The sequence below is a fragment of the Saccopteryx leptura genome, chromosome 1 (genome assembly GCF_036850995.1).
Source record: "Saccopteryx leptura isolate mSacLep1 chromosome 1, mSacLep1_pri_phased_curated, whole genome shotgun sequence".
NCBI classification, from domain to species: Eukaryota; Metazoa; Chordata; class Mammalia; order Chiroptera; family Emballonuridae; genus Saccopteryx; species Saccopteryx leptura.
This window is the reverse complement of record NC_089503.1, coordinates 362,016,717-362,039,485: the sequence shown is the minus strand read 5'-3', so window position 1 is coordinate 362,039,485 and position 22,769 is coordinate 362,016,717. Positions and strand designations below refer to the sequence as shown.

Sequence of the window (22,769 nt, the reverse complement as noted above, 5' to 3'; positions counted from 1 at the left end):
TCACTTTCTTCCTCCTTCAGAGCAAAGAATCGACCATATTTGACTCAATGTATAAGACTCAATTTTGAAAAACTTGAGGTCTAAAAACTGGGTGTGTCTTATACAGTGATTGTGGCATTTCAGATGCCATAGATGGAACTGAGGACGAGGCAGTATATGAAGACAGTGATTCGGCATCAGACACAGATGAGGACAAGCTAATGGATGGGGGTTTTGACAGTGATGAGGATTTGTATGAATTTTATGATGACTAAAACTTGAGTTCAATAACTTTATGTAATACATTTTTTTTCAAGTTTAGGGCCCCAAAATTAAGGTGTGTTTTATATAATACATTTTCTTGCACAGGATATTGATGTATTTTCACCCATTTATTTGTAAATTAATTATGTATATCAGTATGAACTCCTGGACTATTTATACTTTGGGTTACAGTCAAGTAGTGCTTTTTTTTACTCATTCATTCATTCATTCATTCTCCTCAAACTGCTCTAGACATGCCACTGGGGCAAATGTCAGTGGGCTCCTGTGTCTTTTGGCATATGCCCATTATTGTGGGCCTTTTTATTCTGTAAAGATTCCCCTTACTTTCCCGTACTATGAGGTGCTCAGGCTCATCTCGTATACATCCTGCTTCAGTCCCACAATAAACAATTTCTCCAAGACCTTGAGTCATTTCTGTTTGTTTTTTTGCTTTTTTAGTTTTTCATAAGTTGATATTTATGAAAATCCAGATCTAGGGGCTGAGTGTGCTTGTTGTTTCTGGGATCACTGCTCCAATGCTCTCTCAGCAGACAGAGCAAGGAAATATATTTGTATACTGATCCCCTATATACATAATATATAATATCTATAAATCTAAATATGCTAAACATTTGAGTTCATACTTAAGTCTTTAACCTGAATCTATTACCATAGGGACTCTACTAGCCTCCTCCCCTATTGACCACCGCCTCTCATTCCAACAATGAGAAATATGGCTCCTATCATCCTCCATACATGCACCTCACTGTTCAACTCAACTGTACATACATAGTGAGAGGTTTCAGAACTATTAACCCTTATCTCCACAGGAAACAATTTTATCAACCGAAAACAGTGCTTATGTACAATTCCTCTTACCTCTGATCTTAGAGACTGAATTCAATTCCAAAGTCAGTTAGACCAGCATCATTTTCCTTTATGTGGGTGTTTTGTTTGTTTGTGTGCCCCTTCTGCAGGTTTGAAGTATTTCAAAATAAAAAAACTGTTGAGAAATAAAGTCATCTTATTCTGTCAAATTTATAAAATCATAAAACCATAGGAACCCACTGCTGGAAGCCCTCCCAGAGCCTTTGTAAAGAGCATATAAAAGAGAGACCCCGAAGCTAAACCTTTATTCATTTTTTAGTATCCTTATAGTAACTTTACAGGGAAAAAACAAAAGATAATGATGAGACCAGACATCCTATTAGTATGCATGTTAGTAGAAGGTGCTCATTAAGAATAGAAAACCCAATAACTGTCCTTTTTTTTCCTTTGGTGATAAAAGATATAAGATCCTGTATTTGAAGTAAGAAGCTCTAGATAAATATTAGGAAAGTGCTGAAGGCTCAAAATAATTCCTCTGAAAATAGAAAGAACAACCAAAATAAATTGATTACTAAGTAAGTCATCTGCGACTGGAAAATATATTTACACTTGTACGAGGCCACATAGTTCTGAATGTTCATTTATCCTAAATAAGAGTGCTTTAGGCAGGTATTTGAAATAAAACAGAGAAGCATCATGTTGGATTTTAAACTTTATTAATTTTTTAGTATCTTCATGGCAACTTCACAAGGAAAACCTATAGATTATGACAAGACTAGACATCATATAAGGATGCAGAAGGTGCTCATCAAGAATTAATAGAAAACGACTGGTTGAGAATCAACACTTTAGAAGAATGGTATTTACTGGATTTATATAGGAGGACCTTTGATAATACAGCAAAGAAGAAAACTCTTATTTAGTTAAAAAGCTTTTGTTTCTAGGAGTTAACTGATTAAATTGTATTCCAAAATAGAGTGAACCTCAGCAATACTGAAGGAAAAAATAATACATCTCTTTTACAAATTACATCCTCACAAACAGAGAACCAAACAATGTACTCTCTCCCCAAACCAATGCTTTTCTTGTTTCTTTAAAGACAACTGTCCTTATGGCATCAGCACAATTTAAAATCCAATCCAAAGCTGGCTGCATGTTACGCCTGCAGGTTATGCCTCTTTGCTTTTATATCCTTTGTCAGGTGCCACAACCGTAACCCTCACGGAATGACAAAAGGTATGGAAGAAACAGTGTAGATACTCAGATCACTTTTTCAGAAATGCCTTCCCATCCTGTAAGCTTTGCATCAGTTTAGCCTCTGAATCTGAAATTAAAGAGAAGTGACAGTGGCCTAAATACAAGAAGCAGTGCTCTCTGTTTGGGGGGTGATACAAGCTGCTCTAGCGCAAGCAATGCACAATAGCTATGCTTTAATGGGATATTTGTTGTAAAAACCTGTGCTTTTTTTTATAACGCAAAAAACATTCAGTTTCTCTGGGCTTCTACAATGGTCAGAGAATCTCTTGAAACAAAGACTGGCATGATGCAGTTATATGTGCTTCCAGGTCAATTTCAGATTTGTACTGCAAGCATTACTCCAAATATAGGAGATACGTTAAGATTCGGAGGCCTCGACATAGAAATCTAAACTGAAAACAATCACATTGCTAGCCAGGCTTGGAAACCGACAGGAGATGTGAAATAATTATACTGAAAAGTCCACCCTCCAGGGTGGTTTTCTTTTATTCCACCTTCAGTTTGAAGTGTGAAAAAGAAAAAAGAAAAAAAAATCTATGAGAAAACAGAAGGGATGTAATAAGGTACTAATGGAAAGAATGAATTTTGAAGTCAGATTCTATGGGTTCAAATGACACCTCTCAGTTCATAATCCTTTGGGTCTTCATATGTAAAGATGTCATCACTGACGTTGCCAAAAAGCTGGGACAACAAGTTAGGAAGTACCTAAAACGCCAAGCCAAGAACTTGATACATCGTATGTTCACTAATCGGTGGATATGAATCATGATCAAATTAAGGAGGTATCCTATGCACAGTATACTAAGAAACTATCAGTGTTTTTTGAATGCCTTTGTTGTAGAATTCAAGAGTATCTCATGTCTTCTTTTCCGCTTTAATTAGCTAGTGTAATAAATTATATGAATCATATTTCTAATTACTGAATCAGGCTATCATTCCCAGTACAAAACAAAAACTATTCATAACATTACTTGTTCCTGTCATACAAACATCGTTGAGTTTGCTAACAATTTATTTAGGGTTTTTCCATCTAAATTTATACATGAAACTGTTCTCTTTCTCCTATGTTAGTACAGTATTTTTATGTTAGGTTTTGCTAGCTATCATAAATATACGTGAAAATGTTTTGTATTTTTCTGTCTTGGGAAAGTTTTTATATACCATAAAAAGCCTGAGTTCAAGAAAAGTTGAATGGCATTTGCCTATTTTTAAAAGACTCATTCCATTGTTAGGCAACTGCAGGTTGTTTTTAAAAATTAAGGGAAATCAAAATCCCTCTGCCTATAATGGCTCCAGTGGTCTCAGTCGGCCTTAAGAAAAAACAAAGCTAGAGTAGGAAGTTTAACAAGTATCAACATCATGGGGTAATAAAGAAAGCACAAAGACATTATCAAGTGGCAATTTAATTTGTTTTGAGAATAAATTAAAGACAATAGGCTGGACCTCAGGGGAAGCATAACTCAAGTATAAAGAAGAAATGTGTTTTTTCTATTATCTAACCATCCTGATCTACATAGGTAGGTAAACTGAATCTCCATGGTATCAATTCAGTGTCCCACTGAAGACTGGTAAGTAGAAAAAGATTAAACAACAGATTTAATCTGTTGCTAAAGCTCACAATTACAGATCTCTGAACTAAGCCTTTCTGCATCAAAATCTCACGTCTTCGGGATGTAATCTCTATGGAACTCAGCAGTTTGCACGTGTCTTGCCATGTCTCAGAAATGGCACCTGAAGCAGTCATGACTATAAAGTGAAATAATGGGCAGAGCCACCGAGATAAATATCTTCACATCAGGAACTCCAGGCTGTGGACATCTGGACCAGATAGCACACTCACCCCTTGCTCACACCAAAGAGGTAAAAGTATGGTAACGTCTGTGCAGGAGGACATGCAAATTATGGTATTTTATGAGTTCTGTGGCTTATTCCCTAAACCCTCATATAACAGCAAACTAAAAGCACAGCCAACTTCCGGGTTATGAAGACTGATTACTAAATACGTGTCTGAACACAGGTGGAAAGTGTAATTCAGAAGTGTTCATCATCATATCACAAGAAGGTATGCTGCATTCTGTTTTTGCTACTCTCTGATACTTTTGCACACATATTTTCTGGTGCTTTTCTAGTATTTTAATCTCATAAGTGTCATCTCTGTTGCCCAGATACCTTAAAAAGAAAATTGTAATTGAATGTTTTAACTCTGCAGGCAACACAAAGAAAATCTTAGCTTCCTTACTCTAAAAGAGACTTGATAGAATATTGTTTTAAATGTAGTTTCACTATTCAAAACTATGGCTAAAATCTTTTGAAAATGTGGAATCAAACAAATACATTTGATCTTATTTTTGTTTTCACTTCAACCATTTTCAGTTGAAAGTAAAACTCTGGCTTTCTTCTGGTAGCTGACTTTAATTAAATAATATATCTGGCTTTATATGTTATTGAAATGACTATTGGAAAGGATCAGTTCAAACAATGTCTTTTTACATCTTTAAAAGAGTCCATCTAAATACAAAATAGAGAAAAATTCTGTGCCAATACCTATCTTTTGAGAATTTCTAGAAATACGACAGTCACAACATATATATATATTTAGCTTTCATGCTAAATAATATGCTCTAATTGGGGAATTTACAAACATTAATGTAAGTAATCACTTCATTTATAAAAGTCAGTGTTAAAACTACACCCAGAAGCTAATGTTTACCTCGTTTGATCTATGAAAGAGTTTCATCAAAGTGGAAGAATTTAATTAAAATAAGGGGTTCTTGTTATAGCGAACTATCTCCACAAGAGGACAAAAGAGGTGATAACAGCCAAGAACCAGGATGTAGGATCATAGCCAAGCTGAGGAGTTCCATGATGTGGACAAGATCTTTTTTGATGATTTAAACAGTTATACGTATAAGCAAGACAGAGTTGCATGAATTTGCACCTTAGAAAACATATTTCTTAGCTAAAATAAACCTGAGATATCACTAGAAGAAAAACCTACACACCCTTCTCTTTTCTACTAAGAGTTCATTTTTTAAGTGAGGATCCCCAGGTTTTCTTATCGACTGGGATGAAAGGATGTATAACAGGAATTCTGTTCTTGTTTGTGCAATCTACAGCATATACCTTTAAATATCCTGCTTTGCAAAAGAAAAGGAATAAGAAACTTTTCAGTGCGCAGTACACAGGGCATTTAATCAAAGTCAGCTATCAAAAAAACATATAGAGCCATTTTCAAATGCTGACAAAGTAGGAAAAGAAAAATGAACCTCATGTATCTTTAATGAAGTTTTCAGGGGGAAATATATATATTTATATCTTAGTGATTTCTAATTTTCAAATACTTTCCCTGATTTGCCAAAGCAAAATATTACAGTGTCATGCCCCCTCTCAATTGATTTCAATTTTAATTATAAAATGAATATAATATAAAGCTTTTTTTAAATAAAAGAAAATAAATGTATCAGCGGAGTCATGAAAAATGGCAATAGTATATAATTACCTGACAGTGAATTTTTATTATTTTTTTCCTGAGGAAATGTGTAGACCACTGAGTGCTAAGCCAGAAGATTTTGTTAAAATAATTTTGTCACACTCCTTATATAAACGAAAGCTGCCTGATCTATCCCCAAACACATACATACATACAGATCATCTTCAGGGAGAGACGGGAGACAGATTCCCTCCGAAAGGTGATGGAAATAGCAACTCTGTCTGCCCTGACTCCTTGGTAAGTAGCAGTATTGTGGTTAAAGTTCCTAGTACATTTTTAAATCTGCCCACCAGGGCCACACTCTTATAAGAAGATAGGCTGTACTCTATTTCTGTGGATATTATAGTAGAGGTTACAGCTACTATAAAAGAGCATGTTTTTACATTTGAGGTCATTTAACACAAACAAGAAAATCCCAGCTTTATAGGAAAAAGAAGAGTTTCACAGAATTATACAAAAATAATATGGAATATCTTTTTTAAAAAGTCAACTGCGCTAATATTTTAAAAATATATTATTTTTTGCATAGCCAAGTTATTTAGAATGTAGGCTTTTTGGATCTGGCTCATGTGGATTCTAGACCTTGCTGTTACTTTTTTTACCTTATGTTCTCTAAGGATCAGATACCTCTTTTGTGAAAGAGAGCTAAGGATAATTTCTACTACACAGAGTAATCGCTACTGTGAAGAGTCAAATGAATAAGCACTTAGCACAGGCACAAATTCAGTGCTCAAATGTTTTAGCCAGCACTACTGACTATCTGTAATCAATTACACTACACCATTCCTCCTGCCAATAAAGAGGCTAGGTAGGTATTAATTTCTTATTTGAAGGACTCTATAAAGAATACTTCCATTTTTCAAATCCAATAAAGTTCCAGTGGGAATTAAAAAGAGTTTTCCTACAGTGTTGCTCATTTACTTAAAAATGAGTTTTCCTTTATATTTTCTTTAATAGAATGCTATTCTGAAACAAATATACCACTTCAAATCTCAGTCTTTAAATAATTTTCAAGTAGAATTGCTAACTGGGAAATAAGTTCCATATAAATTTAAAATTCTCAGTTACTGTCCTACATTCGAGTTCTTAGCTCTATTTTATAGCTGATTTGTGGTCATAAAATAAATTTAATCTAAGTAACATAAATACAAGTTACATCTATGATTAGTTTCCATTATTTCTAAGACAAGAAAAAGATGGGTTTTTTTAACACAAGAATTTGAGTCAGTACTACTTTTAGGTAAAATTACTAATACAAAAGAGAGAATTATTTCTAAACATGAACTCAGCAAGATGTTTGTTTTAATGTCATTTTCATTAATGACATTATTTCTTCAACTTCAAAAGACTGGTGTAGAACTTAGCTGAATTGCTTGATTTCACTTTGAAGAAAACCCCAAAGGGCAAAAGACATATTACAAAATAATTACAAAGTAAGCAAGCTGCAAACGGGAGAAATGCAACTGCAATGTGGGAAAACAACCACAGGACAACTGCGGTCTATTAAACAGATGCATGAAGACTGTGTTCAAAAGAGAATGGGGGCATTTAGATGTAAGAACTTAGGACAGGGAGAGAAAATAAAATACAATTGACTCATATGCTATCTGTTTTTAATGCAATATTTTGAGATAATTCTTTATATTTTGACCATGTATATTTAGCAAAAAGATTTCTAGAAGAAAAATCAGTTTAATCAAACTTTTATAACACAGTGCTGAAAAATCTGTTTTAGAAGATACTTTACTTACTTTGCCCCTTGTGTCCAGGGCATGAACCAGGCATGGGCACAGACCAAAAGCCAAGCGGGGATAAACCAGGAGTTACTTTATCCCTGGCTGAAATGAGATAAGCACCACCAAACCAGGTGCTATTGTACCCAGGTCAGGGACAGAAGGTACTTTAAACATGTCCATTCAGCCATTTCTATATACATTTTCCAAAGTAATTAATAGGCTAAAGGAGTAATGTTTCTCAGGTGAAAGCATACCACTATTGTTTTAGTGCCATAATTATTTACATGTCTATATGTCAATACACATTTATTTGTAATGTATAGAATTTGTAGACAAAATGATTAAAAATACAGAAAATCTGTGTCTCCTTAAGGAAAATCAACTTGTCTGCCTCCCTCAGTAGATTCTGGAACACAAACCATAAAGTCGATTTTTAAAAAGTTCTAAGAGCATACCTTAACCTGAAAGTTATTTTTCATTGTCAGTTTCTGAGGAATTGTAACAAATACTACAAGCTATTTGTCATACATCACACTTATTAATGTACCAAAATCTTATTTGATAATTGTATAGAAAATGCTTACTTTATTTTTTCAAAGGAAACCATGCAATATTGAGAAAAATATTAATTTTTTAATTCCTCTCTTTCTTCAATTTATAAATAAATTTAGTACAGAATAAGCATATATGCCTTTAACTAATGTAGGAAATATATAATAAAATAAAACGAAAAAAAATGTTTAATTTTTACTTTGCCTGCCTAAAGTTCGTGGGATACAGGTTGCCATTAAACCCAGACTGAGAGCTGCTGTCTCGCTGTCCATGTGTGAGCCAGTACGTTACATATGTTCTATTTTTCAATCAAGGCCTGATTTCCCACGTGGGATAATTCAGAAAAGTGGCATTCATATTTATGAAAAGAGTATGCTCTTCCACTTTCTACTAATGATTAAGTCCATGCTGCACATTTCCATAATAAAGCCTAGCCTCAAATAACAAATATGATAAATTTATTTAATTAAAGTTCACATTTAAAAAGGCAGCTTTCTCAGATGTTCAGAGGTTCCACCAAGGTACAGATCTTACCCACGTGTTGTCTCTTAATTATCTTTTTATTAACTGTAGCGTTCTGTTCTTACACTGAGGACTAGAATTAAATTAGAAGAAATACTTTTAATATTGCCTAAATTGATAAATGGAAGTAGTTCCAAGGACAATGGTCCTCCATTCAGGAAACCTTCAAAAGTCATCCTCTGGGAATGGAAAATGCATGTTGACTCTCCTGTCAAATGAATAAAGGTTTAGTTATAAAAGAGGGGAAAGTGCTTCCTCTAGAGCAGCCATTATTGATGAAATCCTGTAATTATAAAGCAGGTTGAGACTTTTTTCTATGTACATATGTACATAACATCCTCTCTTGATGATACTCCCTTTTAAATAATACCATAAAATGCAAACTTCAAAATACAAGTAGACTTGATTTATCAAAGTGTAATTAGACAGTGTCTTATACTTAAATAGATAACTTCTAATGAGGAAAATGAATAATCTAACTTAGAAAACATATATATTTTTTATTTCTACTGTGGAAAAATATAGCTCAAATGGAAAGAAGGAAGGAAGGGAGGGAGGGAGAGAGAGAGAGGGAGGGAGGGAGGGAGGGAGGGAGGGAGGGAGAAAGAGAAGGAGGGAGGCAGGCAGGCAGGCTCTGGTTCTCAGTGGAATGCTAAAGGTTGGCTGGTATACATAGAGGGAGTACTAGTGTTGCAAAATGACCATTTCTAAATCATCATAGTAAAGATTATATCAGGCAATTAAAGAATTATCCATGGATGCTAAATCTAGAGGAATCTTGAAGTATTTCACAGACTACTTGTTGTTTTCAAGATAAAATATTAATTATAAGTAACTAAGAAAGGTTATTTCTTTATAAAGAATGGTGTCACAGTATTCTTCAAAGATGTCAATCATCAAAGACAAAGAAAGGCGATGGAAATGCTCTAGATAAAAGAGGCTAAGGAAACATAACTCACTCTTCAACAGGACGCCTGATTCTAACCTGCCTCCTGTACTGGAGAAAGAAATGCTGTGGAGGACATTATTGTGTCAAGTATTACAAGTGGATTAAGAATGAAATATTAGGCCCTGGCCGGTTGGCTCAGCGGTAGAGTGTCGGCCTGGCATGCGGGGGACCCGAGTTCGATTCCTGGCCAGGGCACGTACGAGAAGCGCCCATCTGCTTCTCCACCCCTCCCCCTCTCCTTCTTCTCTGTCTCTCTCTTCCTCTCCTGCAGTGAGGCTCCATTGGAGCAAAGATGACCCGGGCGCTGGGGATGGCTCCTTGGCCTCTGCCCCAGGCGCTAGAGTGGCTCTGGTTGCGGCAGAGTGATGCCCCGGAGGGGCAGAGCATTGCCCCCTGGTGGGCAGAGCATCGCCTCCTGGTGGGCAGAGCTTTGCCCCTGGTGGGCGTGCCAGGTGGATCCTGGTTGGGCGCATGCGGGAGTCTGTCTGACTGTCTCTCCCCGTTTCCAGCTTCAGAAAAATACAAAAAAAAAAAATAATGAAATATTACATTGTATCAAAATTAAATTATTGAGGTTGACAACCCAACTGTAGTTGCAGAATAGAATACCCCTAATTTTAGATAATACCCAATATGCTACCCAGAGGTAAAGAGACATGCTGCATGTTAAAAGCACATGAATTTGGATAAAGGGTATACTAGTAATCTTTGTAATGTGTTCATTTTTACAACTGTTTAAGTTTGAAACTATTTTAAAATAAACTAATTTAAAAGAATGTCATGACAGATGGATTGGCGTATTTAGTAATGTTCATGGATTTTTAAAATTTAGCATACAAAGTATTTATCACGTGCTCTATGAGAAACTTTATCATATTCACTCATTTAAGTCTTATGAGTGACCTCTGAGGTATGTACCCTCTTTTTACAAATAAGAAAACTAAGGCACAGCAGGTTTAAAAGTGGCCCCAAATTATATAGCTTATAAAATTCACAGAGCCAAAATACAAACCTAGAGAGTCCTACTCTATGACAATGCCATGTTTCACTATAAATTCAGTATCAGTTTGGTATAAATAGCCAAGGAATCTCGGGGATTTTAATTAACAAAGATGACAGTGAAGTAGTACAAATTTCCCCACAAATGGATCACTAGAGGATGTCTACTCAGTGATAACTCCAGGTACTAGAACTCTTACCCACATATATATCTAACATTTTACATTTGATGTAATCACACATTATAAAATCATTTTCAAGGCCAACAAGAAATATTTTTTTCCTGCCCATGCATGGCATCACATTTTTGCTTCAAATGCACGATGACTAAAAAAGAAAACAGTAAATGTAGTTTTAAAGATCAGAGAACAAATGATACTTAACGTTGTGAAAATATTAAGAATCCCACAGAAGACTGAATGTCTGAAGAAATTTAAAATCCAATTCCATTACCATTTATAATATCTTAAAGTAGAACATTTGTGAACATGAATGAATAGCTTACCTATTACGAAGGAGGAGAACCTTCCTGGCATAGCACTTCACATAACATTATTTATGGGCTGCATTAATAAGAGGAGAGGTGTAACACAGTTCTTAGAAATGTGTTCTTTCCCTCAGGTTTGGTATCTTTAATAGGCTTTGACAAACAGTAAAGATAATATTCATTGCTTCATGATACCACTCAATATCATGAATGCCAGACTGACTCTTGGAGAACATTTCACGGTCGATGGGTTTGCAGCAATGCATTGCACTTGGAGGTCTCCACGCTTTCACACCAGCACACTGCCAGCCAGAGTGACATCTCTGCTCTTCTCTATCCACTCATTTAAAACCGTTTCGTCTCAGCTCTTTGAAAACATGTTTCCTAATTCAGACTGAAATATTTTCATTCATTTAGCAATAAATACAAACTTCTAGTATACCTTTCTTATTACTTTGAACAGTTTATTTAAATCTTCTCAAAAACAAAATATTTTTACCACTTTTATTATTTCCAACCAAACTGTTTATAATCTCCTGAGACCAAGGACTATGTAAGATATCATACATAATAGCCTCTGAATGAATCAATTTAGTATTTACTATTTTTGTGTTTGTTTTTAGATTTTATTTATTCATTTTAGAGAGAGAAGACAGAGGAGAGAGAGAGAGAGAGAGAGAGAGAGAGAAGGGAGGGAGGAGCAGAAAGCATCAACTCCCATATGTGCCTTGACCAGGCAAGCCCGGAGTTTCGAACCAGTGACCTCAGTGGTCCAGGTCAATGCTTTTACCCACTGCACCATCGCAGGTCAGGCCAGTACTTACTAATTTTATTTTTAATTTGTCCCAAAGTTTCATAAAGTAAATTAAAATGACTTTATAACCTTATTTGATGGTCCTTTAAATTACTTAAAAGAAAATACATAGCATGAATATTCTTCCTATTCTCCCTAGATGAAAATTCAATTTCTTAAAAATTCAGTTCAAAGAAAGGCTTCATAAAATCTTCAAGTTACCCCTTGTCTTTTCCTGATTGGTCAATTTATAGTTTGAATTTGAATCACAGATTTGTACTTAAAATGTTAAAAAAAAAAACCCAAAGAAACAAAAAGTATACTTAAAATATAATCTTGTTCTGGCTGGTTGGCTCAGTGGTAGAGCATTGGCCTGGCATGCAGGAGTCCCGGGTTTGATACCCGGCCAGGGCACACAGAAGCGTCCATCTGTTTCTCCACTCCTCCCCCTCTCCTTCCTCTCTGTCTCTCTCTTCCCCTCCCACAGCCAAGGCTCCATTGGAGCAAAGTTGGCCCAGGTGCTGAGGATGGCTCCGTAGCCTCTGCCTCAGGTGCTAGAATGGCTCTGGTTGCAACAGAGTGACACCCCAGATGGGCAGAGCATTACCCCCTGGTGGGCATGCTGGGTGGATCCTGGTCAGGCGCATGCGGGAGTCTGACTGCCTCCCCGTTTCCAGCTTCAGAAAAATACAAAAAAAATTTAAAAAAAAAGAAAAAGAAGAATAAAATATGATCTTGACTATGGAAAAAATATACTATAAAGCAACTAGAATGGCATATATAAACTTATTATCATTAATAGCCTCAGACGGGAACATTGGATGGTTTTTCTCCTGTTTAAATTTTTCCACAGCATTCTCTTCTCCCTCAAGAAAATAAAAATTATTTATACACACAGACACACTCACATACCATAAAGTCATACATAGCATTATGCTCTTTTTAAAAAGAATGGTCTTTGTTATATGTATCCCAGATTTCATTAGAGAGTTTTGATGTCAGTATCTTCTACTTTTAGTTCCCTGACACCGTTTCTAGGATTGGGTTTGGCACAGAGTTCTGCTTTAAAATATCATGATGGCCTTCACATTTTAATCTGGGGAGGTTTTTAGCTTTACATATGTTAAAATGTAAATTAAACATAATTTATTCGTATTGCCATAAAATGATGAACCTCCACGGGATAGTCCCTTGCACTCTTCTTGTCTCATCCCTAGAAAGAGTTGGTTGAGACAAAGCTCGGTCTCTGAAGCCCTTTACTGGGATTCTTTCCTTTCGGGAATCAGAAAAATTATTAATCTCTCTCTCTTCTTCCCTTCCCTCTCTCCACCTTTCTCACTCTCCTTTCCTGTCTCTGTTTCTTTCTCTCTCTCAAATAAAACAAAAAATGTACTACTCAAAAAATGTTTGACATTTAGGTTCCATTTTATCAAAAACCATTATCTATAATATGAAAAAAAATACACATGAAAGGAGAAAGAGAAAAATAAGCCTATTATCACTGCAATCTGTAGTAATTCTTATTTAAACATTTTGTAATAATTAGCAATTACTGTCATAATTTCAGTAACCGTTTACACCACTACAGTCCATATTTTCACCTGTTATGGGCAGGTAAATGTCTCATCTTTCCTTAAATAATTTTTATTTATTTGAATATTGAACTTACAAAGTACTGTGATTAGCATTACATTTCTGAAAAATAAATAATAAAACTTTGCTATTTCTGATTTACCTGTGGATTTTTTTTTCCTCCACACACAGTCATGGGGACCACATACTAGAGCTCCTCTTTTATTTGGGGAATCCTCCCATTACTCAACAGCCGTGCTGAATAGCACAGTCAAGTAGTCTAACTTTTAACAGAGACTAAAATGAGTGGCCCAGAACATGACTGTTGATGGAAACTTATACACAGGGGAGGTAAAGGTGCAATAAGAAGTAAACTAGAACATTCCTTCCTTGATATGAGGGTGACAGAACAAAACAAACATCAGAAAGCTATTACACCATACTTTTATACTTTTGTCTCCGTGGCCGCTCGTGCAGTTCCTACGCTCTACCACCTTAGAGAGCAGCAGGCTTAGGTTCAAGTACACTGAGTTCTGCCACTTGACTAGCTCCGAGATGACGCTCACGTTTTGTAATCTTTCTAACAAACACCTATTACTCAACAAATATTTGAACGCTTATTATATACTTAATAAAGTACTTTTTTTTGTCTTTTTAATACCTGTGCTCAGATTTTTCTTTTGTTAAAGATTATTTATTGATATTACAGAGAGGCATAATGAGAAATAGCAACTCAGAGTTGCTTCACTTTAGTTGTCCATTGCTTGACCGCTGCTTGTCGTATGTGCCTTGACCTAGCAAACCCAGGGTTCCAAACCAGTGACTTCAGCATTCCAGGTCAACTCTCTATCTGCGCTATCCACTGCTCCCCCACAGGCCCAGTGCCAAGTATACTGCTTACAAAATTTAGGGGATATTTCAAAATGAATATGAAGTGATTAAAAAAAAGCAGCATGGCCCTGGCCGGTTGGCTCAGTGGTAGAGCGTCGGCCTGGCATGCAGAAGTCCCAGGTTCAATTCCCAGCCAGGGCACACAGGAGAAGCGCCCATCTGCTTCTCCACCCCTCCCCCTCTCCTACTTCTCTGTCTCTCTTCCCCTCCCGCAGCCAAGGCTCCATTGGAGCAAGATGGCCCGGGCGCTGGGGATGGCTCCTTGGCCTCTGCCCCAGGAGCTGGAGTGGCTCTGGTCGCAACAGAGCAACGCCCCGGGAGGGGCAGAGCATCGCCCCCTGGTGGGCAGAGCGTCGCCCCCTGGTGGGCGTGCCAGGTGGATCCCGGTCGGGCGCATGCGGGAGTCTGTCTGACTGTCTCTCCCCGTTTCTAGCTTCATAAAAATACAAAAAAAAAAAAAAAGCAGCATTTGATTTTTTTTTATTAAACAAGAACACCAGAAAAGCAAATGACAAGTCAAAAAAAGTTGTTCAATTATGCAAATGAGAGGCAAGGCCAACTTTTATTTCATTGGTGGAAATACACTGTACAAAAGGCTGAAAGCACTGGAGTATCTGCACATTCCCTGATCCTCTAATGTTTGTGAGCAGTGTACTTTTCTAGGTATAGTGAAGGGAGGTGGGCAAAGGAATTCCATAATCATGGAATTTATTACAATGCATATAAAGAGATAGGCAATAAAATTATATATAAAGTTAATAATTTTCAATTAGTGACAGATGTTTTCAATAACATAAAAGATAATAATGGGACAGAGGAGGGTGAGGAAGGAAAAGATTTAATAGAAGCTAGCTACAGAAGGCCACTCTGAGCTGGGGAAAGAAGGATAATATGGAAATAAGCCATGCAAAGATCAGGGAGGGGGCCAGGCGGTGGATGCTTTGCCAGAAAAGCAAACGGCCAGTACAAAGGCCCTACATAGGAAAGCGCCTTCAGCTGACCAAGGGAGAGAAAGGAAACCAGCACTGCTAGAAAAAAAATAGCAAAGAAACGGAAGTGGTATGAACAGATCAGAAAGATGGACGGGCTAAATGAATACCAACACTACTCTAAGTGCTGATTAATAGAATCCTCCTGCAACATCACGCAGTGGCTATAGAAACTACTGATATCTCCATGCTAATGATGAGACCCAAAAAATGCAGCTTAACAACTAGCCCATGTAGTCAGTAGCTGCAGAGCCGGAAGCAAAACCAGGCAGTTCAAACCAAGCTTGTTCTCTTTTGAACCCTCTTAACCATGCAATAGTATATTTATTCTTATTCCTCGTGCTTTAATAAAATCCTATAGAAATAGTTATTTTTTGCCTATGCATGGACTCTTATTTCTCATGCTTAAAAAGAAATCCTGTAGAAATAGTCACTGTTTGCCCATTAATTCCTTTGGGGACTTTATTCCTACATCCTGGTGCTCCATCTCAGAATCCATGGTAAGTGCCCTTCTGTACTCTTCCAGGTAAAGCATCCTCCATACTTTTACACAACATGGTAAGTTGGTAAACTGAATCTGTAATGAAGTTCTTCACTAACACACTTTTAAAAAAGCAAAATGAAGCCCCTCATATCTCAGAGCTAAGGAAGAGCTTTAGACTTTAAGCAGCAACTCTGGGAACACCTCGGACCAAATATCGGACTCCCAGCCGAGTAATCCGGGAACCCCTGTCAGCTGTTACTGTTTTTCCTGGTTTCTTACCTGCATCAACTTTTGAATAATTTATTTTCTTCTCAAAAACTGCCAGAGGGGCAGCAATGATAAGCCAGAGTCAAGGGAAATGGACCAAAGTATCATTTCTGTGCATTCAGGATGCACAAGAAGAGAAATAATATGGAATATGGAGACAGAAAATCTTAGATTCATGTAAGCTGTAGGACTTTGGGATAGTTATCTGTGTCCTTCAATCCTCACTCTCCCCAAATGGTACCAAAGTAGCATTATCTATTGGGACTGTTGTGCAAATTGATAACATTAAGCCAGTCGGGGAGGAAAACTAGCAGCTATTTCACTAAGTGCTTCCTTTATGGCATGAACTTTATCTGAGATTCATATTGATCTATCCTCAAAATTACCTTCATGTTAAGTCAAATATAATTTCAATTCTACAGAAGAAGAAAATAAGATCTGTAGAAGGACAAGAACTTGGTCCAGGGTAACAGAGAGTGCATATACTGTCATTGGGATTTGAACATGGGCACCCTCAGTCCCAATCTTAATCACTAAGTGTGGCATTTTTCCAGGGCATGTAGTAAGCAATTAAAGGCCATTGCTATTCAGGATTTCTTATGGTTCCATACAAAAAAATCCTGAGGAAAAAGAATGAAGCCAGAGATATCATTCTTCAAATTATATATATATTGCAGAAGGATGATAATCCAAACAGCATGGTATTGGCAGAAGAACAGACATACAGACCAACGGAACAGAATCGAGAGCCCAGAAATAAAATGACATATATATGAACAAATCATCTTCGACAAAGGAGCTAGAAACACACAAGGGAGAAAAGGAAGCCTCTTCAATAAATGGTGCTGGAGAAATTGGAAAGCCACATACAAAAGAATAAAACTACAGTTTGTCCCTCTGCTCAAAAATTAATTCAAAATGGATCAAAGAGCTAAATATAAGGTCTGAAACAACAAATTATATAGAAGAAATCTCAGGTACTAAACTCATGAACCTTGGCCATAGAGAAAAATTTATGAATTTGAACCAAAAGGTAAGGGAAATAAAGGCAAAAATAAATGAATAGGACTATATTAAACTCAAAAGCTTGTACAACCTAGTCAATGTTCTAGTGCTTTACCTCTCCTAAGGTAATTATTTCTTTTGCACAGCAAAAGAAACTGACAACAAAACAGACAGCCAACTAAATGGAAGATGATATTTGCAAACAACAGCTCTGAAAAGGGGTTAATATCCATAATATATATAAAGAACTCACAAAGCTCAGCAACAAACAATCAAATAATCTAATTAAAAATGGGGGAGGGGACCTAAACAGACACTTCTCCCAAGAGGATATACAAATGACGAACAGATATGAAGATACGCTCATCTTCACTAGCTATTTGAGAAATGTAAATCAAAACTACAATGAGAAATCACATCAAGTGTGTTAGATTGATTATTATCAACAAGACAGGTAATAACAGGAGTTGGAGAGGCTGTGGAGAAAAAGGAACCCTCATTCACTGTTGGTGGGAATGCAAATTAGTACAACCATTATGGAAGAAAGAATGATGGTTCTTTAAGAACTACCATATGATCCTGCAATCCCTCTACTCAGTATCTCCCCTAAAAACTTGAAAACATTGGTATGTAAAGACACATGCACCTGCATGTTCATTGCAGCATTATTCAGTGGCCAAGATATAGAAACAACCAAAGTGTCCTTCAATAGAGATAAAATAGGGTAAAGAAGATGTGGTACATATATATAATGGAATATTACTCAGCCATTAGAAATCATGACATAGTGCCATTTACAACAACCTGGATGGAACTTGAGAACATACTGAGTGAAATAAGTAAATCAGAAAAAGCTAAGAACTGTATGATTTCACACACAGGTGGGCTATAAAACTGAGATTTATGGGCATAGATAAAAATGAAGTGGTTACCAGAGAGAGGGGGACACAGGGGAGAGGAGTGTGGGGGAGAGGTGGGGAGAAGAGTTGTAAAAAGGGACAAATATGAGGTGACAGAAAATGATTTGACTTTGGATGATGGGTATACAACAGAATCAACAGTTCAAATGCTATAGAAATGTTTACCAGAAACCTATGTACTTATTGATCAATGTCACCCTGTTAAGTTTAATTTTCTGAATAAAATTAAAAAAAAAAAAAAGGTTTTTCTTATTGTTGCCATCCCAACCATCAACCCTGTTACTGGGTTATTAGACAGACTTAGGAAAGGTAAAGCACTAGAACATTGACTAGCGTGTAACCAGTGCTTCATACACTAATTGCCTTCTCTGTTCTATAAGTTATGTATTGTCTGTTTGGATTTATTAAAATTACAAAGCATGAGAATATTTGAAAAAAATATGAAAGCCATTAATTCTATAGCAATGTCAGGCAATTAACCCTCCAACTGCCATTTGAATCATTTATTACTACTTTGCTATCCTTTAATAACTCCTACTTATTTTAAAGACTCACTGTGTATATTAATTTAGTGCCAGAAACCTTCAGCCAGTTGATCTACCTCAATCCTTGGCCTATTTCTCCATAAATAAGATATGATGCACATTTTTCTTGCTTACAAGTTGAACAGCTACCTTCAGCAGCTAAATTCCCCTTTTTCCTAGCCTACTTCAAGAGTTTTAAATCTCTTACCCAACCTGGTTCCTAACAAGTTGGAGTGGTTTTTATTGGGGAGGTTAATTAATTAAATTTATTGATGACATTGGTTAATAAGACTATATAGGTTTCAAGTGTTTATTTCCATGACACTGAATCTGTACATTGCACTGTGTGACCACCACCCAAAGTCAAATCATCTTCTGTCACTACAAAAGCCATGGAACAACCACCCGGCTTTTTTCCCCACAAGCATAAACTTATATACATCTCCTAGCTTTTACCCAATTATAGGAAACTTTTTTACCCTGTAATTCCTGAGATGACCTGGCTTGGCCTCAAGCCTTAAGTAGATTTCATTAGACAGCAATTCATGAAAGTAAGTAGTGCTCCTACTGGTGCCCCTTGGCAAGTAGAAACATAGGGCAGCCTTCTGGGGAGTGCCAATGCTACTGCAAATGGATCGCAGTTGACCAGGTACAATAATGCCTTCATTACACAGAGGAGAAAATGAGGAACGGGAAAAATGGATCTGTTCTCAAGATTGTAGTTACCAAAGTATAGCCGAGGAGAGAAGCCAGTCTTGTGCTCTAATAGGTGAAGAAGGGAATAGGGATATGTTTCAACAGACAAAGAATTATGCCTATTAGAAGCATCAACGCAAAGCCCAATAGAATTTTCTCTTTTAAGAATATTTTCATGAATCTATAAGAAATAGTCATTGTACAAAATTTGAGAATTACTAAAAATATAAAAAAAATAATCATGGTTAGTTCCAGAGTTCAGTGAGAACTTCTAGTGTATATATGCCTATATTTATGCCAGGATCATATTGCCTATGAAGTCAAATTTTCAAGTAGCTGTAAGTGGTCAACATTATTCAGGGTATAAAACGTTGCCGATGCGGGTGTATGATTAGGCTGCTCATATGCTGTCAGGAAGGCCTATAGTGTTTGTTGCTCATTACCTGAGGCTTCCCTGTCAGTAAGATCTGAGATGAAGCTAAGCTTGGCCACACCCTAGCTACATAAAACCCATAAAACCTTGACTCCATCATCAGCAAGATGCAAATACAACTGTGAATCTTATAAAGCTCTAGAAGAGGTTAAAAAGTTTTTTTTTTAATCTGGGTCTTATACAAACTCACATTTATATATATTGTACTTCTAGGTACAAGGGAAGAATGACCCTTTCATTAAATACAATTCTTGTTCTCATTAACAAAGTCTGCTTGTCAGAGAAGTCTTAGCTAAACTGCCTGTTCAGATTGAATGGAACACACAGGCAAACAATTTTGGTTCTTCCTAAACCAGCACCGTGTAGGAGACCCTTCAGTGCTATAAAGAAAATAAAAATCCCCTACTGTTTTCAAGAAGTTATTTACCCAGTCCTTGATTTCTATTTCTCTTCTGTCCGAAGAAAAGTAACCTAGGCTTTTTACTTGAAATGCCCAGGTAAAAATTTGGATACTTTAGATAAATGTACCAAACTTTGAAGCTACTAATATTCTACGGAAAAATCACTTCAAAAGCTGTTTCAATCTGCTTCTGATGGGTTTAACTAACACTGATTATGGGAAGAGTTTTCCTCAAATTTTAGGACTGAGTATTTTCATTTGTATTGCAATTACAATGAGTAAATGGAATGCCTAAATAAAATCTTAAGAATCAGCCACAATTAAGAAATACATTTTTTATGAGGAAAGAAAGTAATTTAGTAACAATTCATCCCAGTTAGTATCACCTTTGTTTTCCCGTATCCAATTTCAAAGGACTTGATTTCCTTTATGGCCAGAATTCTCTCTTAAAATCTAGTCACTGACAATATATATAATTGTAGGTTACTAAGTAGATATACTTGTCTTTATTAATCCATAAAAATAGCTTTTAGTACAATACAAGGGATTCCAAATGAGTGTGGTAAAGGTGTTTATTTAAAAGGGATTCAGGTATATTTAAGCAAATATAATAATTATATTCTTTACTTGAAATTAATAATTGCTCTTTTTTACCAAAAACTTAGATAATTAGGGCATAAGAATTCCTTCATGATTTTGCCCCTATACACTTTTCCAGTCTCAACTGTTCCACATGTGCCTATGCTCTAGCTCCCTGGGACCTGGTACCTGTTCTGAGCTGGATCAGAATTAGCAGCATCATTGACAGAGTTTTCAGTTTTGACAGAACCCACTTGGCTCAATGATTTGCAACTATGTAATTAGCAGCCATTTGATAATATGAGAAATGTGTTACTAATTTTTAAAATTATATCAAAAGTCATTATGCACAATGACATAATGAATGAAAAAGTCATTCTTCACAATCCAACTAATACAGTATAAAAGGGAGGAGCCCTTTGAAGAAAACAGACAAATGAAGCATTTTCTGTTAGTAGCAGAGTCAGCCAGCATGTGTTCTTGAAGGGATGTCTTTGGTTATCATTTTAAGTAAATCAAATCAGACCACAGGGAATAACTTTTAAAGTCATACATTATGCATGTGTTCCACAGGCAATCTGCTGATAATATGTGAATTTTTTTCAATGTACTCATTTTAATACAATAAATATTAATTCTAGGCTCGTATCACTTGTTTTTGGAGTACTAAATAGCCTGTACATTGGAGGCTAATACTAAAAACACTAACGTAACGAGGAGATTTTTCTCCGTCCAAATCCTCCATGAACTTAAGTTGTTGAAAAGAACAGGTACATACCAGCGTTCATTTGATATATTTATTTAAAAACTACAAATTTTGAACTTCTCTATATTTATTTGGTAAAGTAGCAAAAAGCATACCCCAGTATTTAGATTCAAATATCTGAAAAAGCTCTGGAAATACAATACTCTTTTGTACAAGATATCAGAATTGAGAACTCAGGGATCCATTGTGCATTTCTAGAACTTAATCTTATCAATCCCATGATGAACAGGTCCAGGTTTGTAAATAAGCACGTTACATTAGCATCAAGTAAAATTACATTAAAATCCAGCAGCCATACTACTGAGGTTAAGTTACCATGTCAATCACTTCTAACACTATCAGAAAAACCAAGAATTTTTGTGTTACTCAATATATTTAAATAATAAAAGCAGAAAAGAAGTTAAAAACAAAAAAAACCTCAAAAACTTAAAATATAGGATTTAACAGAGATTTACTAACAGTAACACCACAAATGGAATTAACCTAATATTAAATGAAATTCTGAAACTCTGATTTCTTGGGCGTTGAGAGGCTCATTTTTAGCAGGTACTCCTTTACCATTGTTTATTAGCCATCTAGCACAGTGCTTGAATCATATTATACTCAGTAATTACCTAAGTAGAATGATTAGAGTGTTTAATATGCAGAAGCATCTATAAGTACATGTACACCACTACAAAAATGAATGAATCTTAGTGAGAAAAACAGCTACCAATATAGATATATAATTTACTCAAAAATTTTCTCTAGAAAGAAAATGTTCTAAAATCAAACATACATAAAACTAGTGCCCTGGCCAGTTTTACCTGTGACACACTGACAGCCCAACATGCCTGAATTAAAAACTTGCAGGCACGACCCTGGCCAGGAAGCTCAGTTGGTTAGAGCACTGACCAGATACATCCGGGTCGCAGTTCAGTCCCAGTCAGGGTACATACAGAAATCAACCAATGAATAATAAATGCATGATTAAGTACAAAAACAAATCGATTTCTCTCTCTGACTCTCTCCCTCCCCTCCTTCTTTCTCTCTCTAAAATCAATCAATCAAAAAAAAAACAAAACAACTTGCTGTCAAGCAAGCAAGCAAGCAAATAGCAAGAGATCAGAGTTTGAATGTAAAGATAAAAAGTGTATGTCTTTCCCTTCCTCTCTCTCTAAAATAAATCTATAAATTTAACCTCATATTCACATACTGTCATACCAATATTTAGTAACTGTATTTGCCAAGGAAAAAATTTTAAAGGCTCGTTAGAAACTCAGACTGTTATATTTGCATTTCCTATACTTGCAATCAGTATATTTTGTTTAACCTGATTTTAAAAAGTACATTTAGTGCTGTGAAATATCCACAGAAAAGGAATCCCATTAACTTTCTATAATAATTG

The 22,769-nt window shown here is 36.1% G+C and overlaps 1 protein-coding gene and 1 non-coding gene across 3 annotated transcripts in view; both read right to left on the bottom strand.

Annotated features, from left to right (window-relative positions):
• KHDRBS2 (KH RNA binding domain containing, signal transduction associated 2) overlaps positions 1–22,769 on the bottom strand; it is a 567,387-nt gene that overhangs the window by 522,174 nt on the left and 22,444 nt on the right. The window lies entirely within an intron of this gene.
• Positions 7,576–7,711, bottom strand: LOC136389915 (small nucleolar RNA SNORA48). The gene has a single exon (XR_010748468.1). It is a non-coding gene; the product is annotated as a small nucleolar RNA SNORA48 (small nucleolar RNA).